Source organism: Sarcophilus harrisii, chromosome 1 (genome assembly GCF_902635505.1).
Source record: "Sarcophilus harrisii chromosome 1, mSarHar1.11, whole genome shotgun sequence".
Taxonomy (NCBI): domain Eukaryota; kingdom Metazoa; phylum Chordata; class Mammalia; order Dasyuromorphia; family Dasyuridae; genus Sarcophilus; species Sarcophilus harrisii.
In genome coordinates, this window is record NC_045426.1 from 125,750,604 (window position 1) to 125,763,976 (window position 13,373).

The window sequence follows — 13,373 nt, forward strand, 5'->3', positions numbered from 1 at the left end:
TTATTAGTTGTGAGTCTATAGGTTTGTGGCTTGAACTCACTCAGTTTATCCCTCTGTGAAAAGGGGATAATAATACTTTATCTATATACTCTTCATGGGCATTATTCAGTGGTGTGGTATAGTGGAAAGAACATTAGTTTTAGAGGAGAACTTGGCTTTCAATTCTAATTCTGATATTTGCTAGCTGTGCAACACTGGGAAAATTCTGCACCTCAGTTTTTTCTTCTATAAAACAGGGATAATAATACTTTACTCCCTAGTTGGAAAGGTTGTGAGGAAGGTATTGTATGTCAGGGACAGTCAGGTTTTATACTGGACAGAACACAGCACAAAATTCTAGGGCTTTGCTGCTGTACATAATAAAGAAAGGACTATAGATCGGGAAGGTAAAAGGCAAAGACTTTGCCTTACATACTTCATTTTTGTACTTGTTTAGTTTCATTTTCAGGCCATTCAGAGGAGATCTTGGGAGGGAAGTAACCTTGGCTCTAGCATCCACAGAGTTACTGTTTTTTTTGGGGGGAAAAGTTGAGAAGGGGTAAGGAGACAGAGTTTTCTCTTTGGATTTTGGGATGAGAGGATAGCTATAAGATATATATATATATATAGAACGGAAGAGTTCTGATCTGCATTGGTGGGAAAGGGACTGTTTTCTCTTCTGCTCCTGCCCTCTCCTCTCTCAGTGGAATTACAATTCCTGGAAGTACTGGATCCCTAAGTTCTTTGAAGGTCAAGGACCAAGTGTGAGTCAGGGAGAAAAGAACATCTATCTTAAGTGAGACCCATATGTTTGCAAAAAGTGAATTATAAAACTTGAACTACTCATCTCAGGATTTTTGTAAGACTCAATGAAACCACTTAAGTGAAAATTTTATTTGTAAAGTGCTCTATAAATGGTGGGTCGAGAATTAGGAAGACATTTTCCTGAATTAAGATCTGGCTTTCATACTTACTAACTGTGTGACCCCAGGCAAGACACTTAGCCCTCTGTGCCTCAGTTTCCCATATGTAAAATGAGCTGAAGAAGGAAATGGCAAACTCCTCTATCTTTGCCAAGGGAACCCCAAATGGGATCAAAAAGAACTGGACATGACTGAAAATGACTGAACAACAATATAAGGTGTTAAATAGTAGCTATAAGATATTTCTAGGGTAGCTATCTACCCAAAGAGCCATGGGTCTGGCTTTGGCTCTATATCTATGTGTATTGGACACATGTACTTCTCCATGTATAGCCTTCCTGTGTACTGGGTCCACATTGGTTTCTGGCATATGTCCTTTCATGCTTATTCTATGACCATATATTTGTTGTTCATACAAGTTCTCTGTGTGAATGCCCCATCAACTAATGCTATGGCCACCTAGAAAAGAATATACCCATATATAGAGAGTGTTAAAGTGAGTTCTTTATCCTTTTTTCACTTGATTAAATGTGAGTAGTAATCAATCTTACCATTTATGGAAAGGACATGATAATTATTTGTCCTATAACTCTAACCCCCATTTCCTCTGTTATATTTATCCATAACAATCCCCTGGCCACCACTGACTGCATTTAAATGTTGTTTTCCTCTATTAGTATATAAGTTTCTTGAAGGCAGGGAAAGCTTTTTGGCTTGCATTTATATTCCTGGTGCTTAGAACCGTATCTGACACTTAGCACCTAATAAATGTTTATTTGTTTATTCATTCACTTGTTCATTCATTCATTCATGTATTTATTTATCCATTTATTTATCTATTTGATTTTATCATTTATTTTGAACAAATGCATACCCCTGGCTGCCTGGGAAAATTAAACATGTTAGTGAAGTCTTTTGAGCTGTGGATTTGAGTAGGTGTTGATTTAATAAAATGCCTTAGACTTGGGATTTCTTTTCAGTCACTCATGGAAAAAGAGGATATGTGTTTCTCCGGTGCTGCATTAAATAAAGCACTTCATGAATGTGGGTTGCTATTATCTGAAGGATGGCAATGCAAACAGGAGTGGAGTAAAAAAGACATACTAGCATCTCTTTAGGGAAAGTCTAAGGTGGGGATCTTTCTGGGTTAGCAAAGCACCATGTATGTAAAGGTCTAGTCCATGGGTCAACAACCTGAAGCAACCAAAGTTATCATATGATGACACTAAGGAACAGAGAGCTATTAACTAACTTGTCCAGGATCACACTGCTAGCTTCAGAAGCAGGCTTTAGGAATAAGTTGATTAATAAATGATTGTTGAATAGTTTTAAATTAAATCAAATGGGTCCCCATTGCAGGGAATTCAGAGCAACAGAATCTCTTCATATGCTCCTTGATACCATGGCCATGATAACCATTGCCTTTAAAATACCTTCAAGTTACATACATAAAACATGATTTATTTGAACTACCTGACCCTGATTCAAATTTGAAAAAGGAAGAATCACATTGCATCATTTATTTCTGTTCCTCTTTATACATTCATCCATATGGCTTGGACAGCATAAAAAAATATCCTGAATTGTTGAGTTGAATGCATTATTTAAAAAAATATATATTATTTTATGAGTAGGTGGATGGCTCAGTGGGTAGAATGTCTGGAGCCAGGAAGATCTGAGTTCAAATGCACCTCAGATGTTTACTAGTTGGGTGAGCAATTTAATCTCTATTTGTTCAGTTTCCTCAATTATAAAATGGTTATAATTACCCATTTTACCCGTAGTGAAATTAATTACCCATAGTGAAAAGGATCAAGGCATATTTGTAAAGCACTAAGCACAGAGCTGGCACATAGTAGGTACTATATAAATGTTGCTGTTATTATCTCCCCCATTCCCAACTTTTTGACTAAATTTCTTGTTCATTAATTGTTTACTATTCTGATGCTTCACATGAGATAAAGATGATGTTGGGTTCTTGAAGGTGATGCCAGTAGAGCACTAGCTCTGACCAAACTGTACAGGTTTCAGTTCAGGATCAGCAATGGACTGTAGGTTTATGCCTAGAGGCCTGAAGAATGTGTTCAAAGAGGTTCCTCGCCAAGTCTGTTGTTAAATGATGACTTTTTCAGTGATTCAAGGTACGGAAGAGTTCTGATCTGCATTGGTGGGAAAGGGACTGTTTTCTCTTCTGCTCCTGCCCTCTCCTCTCTCAGTGGAATTACAATTCCTGGAAGTACTGGATCCCTAAGTTCTTTGAAGGTCAAGGACCAAGTGTGAGTCAGGGAGAAAAGAACATCTATCTTAAGTGAGACCCATATGTTTGCAAAAAGTGAATTATAAAACTTGAACTACTCATCTCAGGATTTTTGTAAGACTCAATGAAACCACTTAAGTGAAAATTTTATTTGTAAAGTGCTCTATAAATGAAAACTCTTATTCTAATTTATCTTTGCATATTACTCCCTCAGTGCTTGACACATTGTCTATAATAGGCATTCAGTCAATATTTATTGAATGGATCTAAAATAAAACAAAATTAAAAAAAGAAGAAAACTTGTACATATAGTTTTACGTTTGAGGAAGGAGAGTTCTAAAAGTGGAGAGTAGAGAAAGGTGAAACTTTTATCACTGAATATTGTAGTGGGGACTTTAAAAGGGGATGACCAGGATCTTAGGCTGGGGAATTTCTCTTTTAATTCATGCAGAGAGATGAAGCTGAGGAAAGATGATTGTAGCCATGGCTTGCAGGCCTTTTGATATCTTTAAGAAAAACCTACTAGTCACTTTAAATTGTAGATTACTACTAGTCACTTAAATTATAGAGGGGATTCTGAGTCAAGCATGAGATGGACTATTTGGCTTCTGAGAGTCTATGATTGGTAAGAATTTGATTCTGGCAAATGGATGGTGAGGATGATGAGTGGGAAGGAGAAAGGTTAGTTATGTTAAAAGTCAGATAGGTAAACTGGTTTTGAATTTTGAAAAAAGGAGGATATCTTGGAGGTAATATGAATGAAGAAGTAAAATCCAGGAAACATTGAAATTGGGAGCAAGGAATACCCAACAACTAGTGCTTTACACAAATGGTATATATATTTATGTGTGTGTGTGTGTGTGTGTGTGTGTGTGTCTGTGTGTATGTGTCTGTGTGTACATGTATGTGAAGACAAATATCCACAATGGATTTATTATTTCTCTATCCTGATTTCCTCATTACTATTGAGGGGATCATCATTCTCTCAAGCCATTCAGGTTTGCAACTTAGTTGTCATTCTCAATGACTTTCTTTCTTAACCTCCACATATAATTTATTGTTGAGTTCTATCGTTTCTACCTTCAATATATCTCTCATATACACCCCCTCTTTCTATTCTTCTCTCTTTCTAATTTCTTTATTACTATCGAGGGTACTGCCATCTTTGCAATTGTTTAGGCTTAATATTTAGATGAATCCCTGGATTACTTACACTCTTTTTCATCCTTATTCAATCAGTCATTAAGTAGTATTGCTTTTACTTTCCAAATCTCTCTCTCTCTCTCTCTCTCTCTCTCCTCTCACACACACACACACACAAACACACACACACACAAACACACACACACACACACACACACGAACACACATATAAACCTCCTATACTCCAACACAGCTTCCAGGTATAGGCTTTCAAAACCCCATGCCTGGAATTTATGATAGCCAGCTGATTGTTCTTCCAGCCTCAAGGCTTTCTCCATTCCAGTTCATCTTCTACTCAGCTATCAAGCTGATGCTCCTAAAGTTCAGGCCTGACCATATCAGTCACTTATTTGGTAATCCCACTGGCTAACTATTACATTCAGGATCAAATATGAAATCCTCTATTAGGATTTTAAAGCCCTTCATAACCTACCCTCTTACCTTGATAGTTTTCTTATGCCGTACTCCTCTTCATGTACTTTATGATTCAGTGGCTGCTGTTGCTTTCACAAGATCCTCCATCTCCTAACTTTGTGCATGCTCAGTCTATCACCAGTTCCTGAACTCTTTGAGTTTGCTTCTTGGATTCCTCAGACTTCTTTGAATCTCAGATAAAATCCTACATTCTGCAAGAAGCATTCCTTGGTTCCCCACAATCCTAATGTCATCCTTGTAATACTATTTTCAATTTATTCTGTTTATATCTTGTTTGTACGTAGTTGTTTGCATTTTGCCTTCCCCATTAGAACATGAGTTCCTTTAGAGCAAAGAATGTTTTTTGTCTCTTCTTTTATCTCCAGAAACTAGTACAATTCATTTGGTATATAGTAGGTGTTTAATAAGTTCTTGATGACTTACCCTGATCTGTTTTTTATGCATTTTTTAATCAAATTTTTAAAAATATAATTTTAGATATATGTTCTAATAATCTAGTTGAGGAATAAATAGCAACACAACATCAGATTTTGCAATAGGCAAAACCCAAAGAAAATGAAACTCTCCTGAAAAAATTTTTGCTCAGGAAATAATTTATTAATCAATCTGACTAAGCATTACTACCATTGCAAAAGCAGCTGCACTGGAAAAGGATTGGAAAATGCATCATTACATCATCAAGGAACAATATTGATCATGTGAATAAGACTATTGACAAATGTCATTAAAGCTACCACTATTGTCTTAATAATTTAAATGGAGTAGATGTGTCACCTTAAAAATATAACTGACATAATTTCTTTTCAAACACATTTATAAATATAGTAATAAAGATTCCTGAGCACCTGTTTTCTTATTCCAGTGTTCACCAACCAATGTACATATATATTTTTATTTGACTGATGTCCCCCAGACTTTTCATAAAAAATGTGTCCCATTCATAAAAAATTGTCTGTGCATAAAGTCAGTTTGTTAGTATACTTCCCCCCCCAAATGCAAATCTGATTGAAAAAGAAAAAAAAACACAACATTTTATATCAGCAGATAAGAGTGGGAAAAATCATTGTTGGTAAAAGTCAGCCAGTATTCCAAGTAATGTTTAGGAATGTTCACTTTAACTTTCAGGAATATATTACCTAAGACAAAGGTTTTCTAACTGGTAAATCTGGATATACTAGTTAATACTGAAGCCTTTCTAAGGCCGGGATCTCTAAACAGTTTTTTTCTGAATATCTCACCAATCCTTGATCTTTGCTGGGATTCCCAAGGGAGGGGAGAGTACAATGATAAGTAACAGCTTCACCTTTGCTCTGAACTTCTCAAATAATACTTCTTACCCTTTCCCATTCCCCAACATTCACTTATGTCCCACCATTGACTTTCTTTTCTACCTGTTCCATGGTCTTTGCTATTACTATACTCCCCATCATATTTTTTCCTTCTCTCCTTGATCTCTATTCCTGGATGATTTCAAGCCTTTGATGTAAGGAAAAATATAACTCAACCTCGCCAAAAAGGCTTGGGCATCCTTATAGAGAGAAATGAATTAAGAACTTTATTCATAAGATTTAAAACATTGTTTTGAACTAAGTTTCAATTTGGCTTCTAGCAAGATGAGAGCAGGCCATTGGTATTAGGAGACTGCATGCCATAAACTGGGTGACTGAGCCACTGTGGTTCATACATCACTCTGATTTGTGAGTGAGTTACAAAGATTGCTAGATTAAAAAGATGAGACTCCAGTAGGACAGGGATGAAACTTAAAGCAAAAAGATAAACACTTAAGGACCAGAATTCATTTGAGGGGACAAAACTTCAGCCACTTGTATTCATGCAAGAAAGTTTTCTGATAGTCTATGAGGTACAAAAATGGAGAATTAAAAGCAAAGCCAACTAGGATTTGTGGGCCAACTCTTTTGGCCTATTTTCAGGATCCCTGTCAATAACTGGCAAGGGAGTTTAATATTAACAACCCTTAAAAGTAAGACAATCAAGCCTTTTAGTCATTACTTAGATTGGGTCTACAAATCAGCAAGACAATATTTTGGCAAAGTAGCAAGTTAATACTAGAGTTGTGCCTTTTGTTCAGTTGGATACCTTTCCTTTCTTAATATTTGTTTCTGTTTTTGTTGAGAGGACACACACACACACACACCCCAAAACAAGTCTTAACTTGCTAGAATCATACCTTGATAAAATAATAGGGAGAAAAAGGAGGCTAAAAAGACTACTGAAGTTTAACTTTGGGGGAAATCCATCCCATGTATACTCTCTTTTCTCAAGAAATATCTTCATTTTAGTCATTCTAAGATGGAGGTTTTAGGAGTTAACAACTATTCTATCTTTTTCTCTATGTTGCCAAGAGAAGGCAAGTTGAAGAAAATATTCTGCTGTCAAAAATGACTTATTTTCTTTACTGTTATCACTATATTTGGAGTGGTTAAGTAATTGGCAAAAAATAGTGATGATAAATGATCTCTATGTTCTTGTAATGACTCTAAATTGGAGAAAGCCATATTAAGTCTGCTCATAACTGAAATGTGGTTGGTGGGGAGATGGGAAGGAGAAAGCACAAGTGTATTCTGACCAGACTTTTGTATAATTAAAAATGGAATGTAAAATTAGAGTATTGTAGATAATTAATCTTGGGACTAGAAATTCTCCAGAGGTGTAAAGAAGATAAAAAGGGAAAATTAGTCACAGTAAAGATTATAAAGAGGAGACTACTTTCCCAAATAAATGGAACTCAAAATGTGAACAATATTAAAGTATATTATGACAATAATTAATAGCCAATTGAAGGTGATCCTAGTGAGTTTTACTCCTAATTATTTTTTCTAAGTCAACAGAATATATATATATATTCCTTCCTGTCCTACTCAGTTGGCAAACCTTTTATCATCACAATGGTAAACTATGAGTCGTGAGTTGGAAGGAATATTTGTGCATTACAAAAAGAGGACCGAGCAAACTATTGCAATAATTCTTTCTAATTTGCCACTGAACACAGGAGGCTGCTGCTTGACATTTTCTAGGAAAAGAAAAATAAAGCAGAGGTAGTGAGTGGTAGCTTTGAAAACACGGACCCTTATGTTATTACATATTCTTCATTTCAATATGGCTTCACAGAGGACATGCATTTTCCAACAAGCTGGTTCTAGGTTGCTTTGGTTTCCACATAAGACTCTTAAATTGTTTCAAATGAATGATTAACACAGAAGCAGGACCCCATAATGTGGACAATGTTTACATATCATTAGAGGCCCAGAAGGCAAAGCTGTATTAGCTTTTAAACAATTGCAGGACTATGCTTTAAACAATTAAAAATACTTTTAAATCAGCAATACAATTGCATACAATTTTATAGACAAAATAAAAACATTTACTACATTCACTATTTCAACAGAAATATATAATGATTACACTTTCTTTATTGCAGATTTGCTCTAAATATACATAAACACGTTGATATTGGAACTATAGAGGGCTAGCTTGTTACAGTTATTAAATGATTAGTTTCTGCCATGTTTTGAGATGAGCTCCGCAAGAAAAAGGTGGCAACATTTTAATGACATCTATAGCTTGGGACCACTTGAAGCAATTTAAATCTTATATAATTGTGATTCTTAAAGCCAGGAGTTGTATACAGCAAATACGGCAAATACACCACTAAGAAAAGTCAAAGCATAAAAATATTACTTTGCCTAATGTAAGCAGCTTAATCAGAAATAAAGACATTAGGACATAAAGGGGAGGTAGTTCCTTTAAAAAAATTTAAAGTTATTTATTTTGTATTTTATAAAACAAATTACTATTCTTTTCAGAGGTATTTTTGCCTTTTAGATTTTTCAGATTACATGTGATTTAAAAAAATGTTATTTCAGATTATTGTGGACGTTACACAGAAAAAAGCTCCACAGAATAGATCTTGGAACAGTTTATAAAGGTGGAAGTTTGTTCGACCATTTTTTTCTGAACTGCTTATATCACAGTCTTAGAAACTTAGAAACTTAGAAAGTGTGTAGAAGCAGAGCAATAGAATTTATCACTTTACAACATATAGAAAATGAATTTGAAATGATAGGCTATTGATTGATTAGTATAAATTAACACTCCCTGCAAACATCTACAATGATCAGATCAATCAATTTCATTTTTCCATTTGCTACATGTAGTTGATGTTCTTCACCTTGAATCAAAGAAGATAATGTAGATAGAAACAGCAACAATAAGAACATTTGCCTTCCACACAAATTTAGAAAATGTCCTAGGTTTGATTAAATGTGGACAACATTTGTCCTATCAAACTTGAGCCTAAAGGGCAATTCTGTCTAACATAGGCTCACTCTGTGGAATACTGGGAGATACTAATTTCACCATGGCAAATTATCTTATAGTTTACATTATCTTTGTTGAAATAGATGCTGTGAGTGTCCCAGACCAAAAATCAGCTTTCCATTATTCTAGCAGCTGTTCTTCCTTACTCTTTGATCTGTGAAGAAGAGGAAACTCTTGCTTGGAAAACTGTGAGATGAAATTTAGTGGTAACCCAGTCTTTTCATCCAGAATGAGTTCTATTAAAGAGGATGAATAGTGACATCACAAACTCCCACATTATTAGGAGTATAATCTTGATGCCAGTTTTTATGAAACATATTCATGAGAGAATTAAAAATAAAATTCTCTGTTAGATCCGAAGCCCTCAGGCAGGGATTCTGTATTTTTAACCTTCTATTAAAGACTTCTTATTTTTTCCTAATTACTGTCATATCTTGGATTTCTAGTGAGCCTTAGAAAAAGGGAACAAATAGTGGGATTAGATCTCTCAGCAGACCCAAGGGCACGTACTTGTGAAATTTAACTTAGACTGGTGGATGTTGTAATTCATGTGGCCAAGTTAACCAATGGCTCAGTTCTCCTTAGGGCTAGGAAAAAGGTGGATGCAGAAGGTTCATTAACTCTCCTAGGCTTCTTGATACCCTGCAGGAGCACCTCTTTTACTCCAAGGGATCAATTCAAGCACTGGAGAGAATCAGGGGTCCTCAAACTTTTTAAACAGGGGGCCAGTTCACTGTCCCTCAGACTGTTGGAGGGCCAGACTAGAGTAAAAACAAAAACTTTGTTTTGTGGGCCTTTAAATAAAGAAACTTCATAGCCCTGGGTGAGGGGATAAACATCCTTAGATGCTGTATCTGGCCCACGGGCCATAGTTTGAGGATCCCTGGAGAGCAAAGAAAGAGAATAAGCTCCTTAAAAAGCATACACCAATATATATGATTTTTGGTTTTCTTAGTCTTCCCAGGCTTCCCTTGGGGAGTGTTCTTATTTCCCATCATGTTTTACATGCTTCTGAAATAAAGAGATATTGGCAAATGCTCAGACTTTTTGCTTCTTTATTTGAAGCTCTGCACGTTGTTAAACAAGTCTGGAAAATCAGAGTTCAAAGGGCTTAGATCAATATTTCTCCATTTACAGGGGATGTAACTGAGACCCAGGTGGGGATCACAACTAGTCCAAACATACAGGTAGTTAGCATTAATTGAGGGTTCCTGTTTTTTAATTCAGTTCACTTTCTAAACTGTATTTTGCAACCTCTGGCTCTTCAGTGCTGTGCAAAGGAGGAAGCTAGGTGCATTGAAACGAGTGCTGGATTTGAAGTCAGAGGAATTGAGTTCCAATCTTGACCCTGAAAGTTGATACTTATTTAACTCTAGGTGAGTCACTCCCTATCCTTTGTTGTGCCTCAGTTTCTTTGACTGTAAAATGAGGAAGGGGGATTGGACTAGATGGTTTCAGAGGCCCTTTCTAAATTCATAATTTTAACAGGGTTCACTGAGTTACATATAAGACTTTCTTCAAGATTATCTTTCCTTTGGGAAAAGGGAAAGGGAAATAATGGAGGAATCATTTGTATCTATGGCAGCATGAAAAATTCTAATGAGAATGTACTTCCCTTTCTTTTCAAGCTAAACTATTCTTTTCAAATCCATTCCAGAGTACATCAAGACTTTTACATTGAATCACAGAGATAAAGCCTCATCTCAAAGGAGACAAATTCTAACCAAGAATAATTCCTTAAAATACAGTGGAAGGGGAGATAATATTTTCTCATAAAACTCCAAAGTAACTAGAATTATTTAATCATTTGGTTACTTCTTCAGAAGTTATGGGATGTTTTTTTAACCTTTTTGATTTTTAATCATTCTGGCTATTAACTCTGTCCTCCTCTATTTTCTGGCCCCCTTTCCTTTACTTCTAAGGGTTTCTATAAATAAATATATTTATGATAAATTCCATTTTCCAACTTTATTCTTTTTCTTCACATATCAAAATTATCAAAATAGTTCTTCAAAAAAGAAAGAAAGAAAAAAGGCACTTTATCAGTGGTTCACATATTAGACTTGTCCTTGCTATAAGTAAGTAAAATTTTTAAATGATAGGACCTTATGATAAATTATAGACAGATAGATCTTGGTATATTGAGGAAAAAGTGCCAACCAATTTTGCTCTATGGGCCCAGTCATCTCCCAGAAAGCAGATGCAGTTCATTCTCCTAAATGAATCTTTTATTAGGCTTTGTGGGAAAAAAGTATTTTCCATTAATAACAAAGGATAGTACAGAATAAATAATCCATCAAAGGACCTGAAATTGGGACTTTATCTCCTTCAGGACCATGATTTACTATTAGGAAGGGATTTAGGCACTTGAGAGAATAGAGTCCTCAAACATCAAGGAATGCTAAGGATAAAAGTTTTGTGCTCATATTAAAGTTTTCTGAAGGTCATAGACTTTAGAGGTTATCTGGTTCTACTCCTTATTTTCTAGATGAGAAAAGCAAGACTCAAAGAAATGAAATAATTTGCCAAAATACTATGGGAATTGAGTGGCTGAATCACCTACCTGCAAGCATAGGTTTCTTCCTGTTATTCTATGTATACCCTCCAACTATGGTCTTCTCTATTTGGAAGAAACACACTGCAATTTGGAAGGCTTTGCATGAACTGCCAATGAAGTACTCATTAGAAATATGTGGTGGTTTCTTTGGAATAACATTTTAACGTTTGAGAATGCAACTTAGGAATTATTTTGGGAAAAAAGGTGACTTCTTTTCCCCTTAGAGCTGAGGACTCTCTTAAATCAACTAGGAAGTTCTGGCACATAATCTGTGGCAAGCCAACAGAAACTATAAGAACTCTTTTTTAGCAATTAACAATGTTAATTGTTAACAGCAATGTTAACAATTAGTTAACATATTCATTAGGGTCTTGTACATAGTTGCTTAATAAATAATAATAATGAGTTAAGTATAATGTTATGCCATGATTTTAATTATTTTTCCTGGACTATATACAAGGAGTCCTGATCTCTGCTAAAGAATGAGGAAAAACTTAAAAAATTATTATGGTAAATAAAATGTGGAAACTGAACCCTAACTTATGCTTTTTCTAATGATTCTATTTAGTGGCACTAGCTCAGGTTGGATCTTTAGCCTTGATATAGATTATATACATGCCAAAATTGAAAAAGCTGGTTTACAACTTGTAGTAAAATGTTTCCTCACCTTGGGGATATGAATTTGGATAGGACAAGTTTAGTACATATTAATTTTGAAGTTTTGAAGGTCACCTTGCCTCAAGCAATATCTTCCAGGAAAAAAGTTCCATGGTACTTCCAAAGTCAGGGGTCCTCTTTCAAGTCATTAGGTTGATAGTCTGGAATTCTGTATCATTGACAAATATTTCTGGTCTACTTGCACATGGTGCTCCTGCATTGTAGCAAATTAATTGAATGAACTTGACTCTTGTCACTCTGGAGTTTAGAATTTGAGGCAAATTACTATTTCCAGACAAAAGGCAACATGCTTTACTAGATAGTGGGACAGTTTTGGAGTCAGGTGGATGTCCTTCATTTGACTCATTATAGCTATGTGATTTATCCTCTCAATCTCACCCAGCTGGTCCTCTAAGGCTGTGGCAGATGAGCTGCTCATCATCAATGGAGGTAATCTCTAGCACTGATGAAATCATGAGTCTTCTTCCTCTCCCTCCACCAAATTGTTTTCATGTAGTAAATTAAGGAAACTAGATAAATTCATCAAACCTTTCAAAGTGCTTACCTCATTTTCAGGGAGTTGATATATAGAGAAAATACAACCTCCTATCAATGATTATTTAGCATTTCCTTGAGCACTATTAATATTAGTTTCTTTAGAGATAATGGAGCAGATCTCTGAACCATATCTCCCATTTTGAGTGCCATGTTGGAGGGGACTGTTCAGCTCTGTAATATTATCCTTGAACAGCTAAGAGAAGGCTTGGTGGACTAAATTCAGCTTTTATATGCACAGAGGGGGCTTCATGAGGAAGAGGTGAATAGGAGGTGCCAGTATGAGCAGGGGAGGAATCCAGAATAATAAGGCCCATGACTTTTGAGAAGCCTGAGAAAGTCTGCACTCTGACTTGACTTTGAGATCATCAGCTTAAAGCACTAAAATGAACTTGCTTGTTTGTTGTTTAACAGAAAACAATTGACTTCCTAGATTTTTCTCCATATTTATTTTAGAAAGTCCCATGTA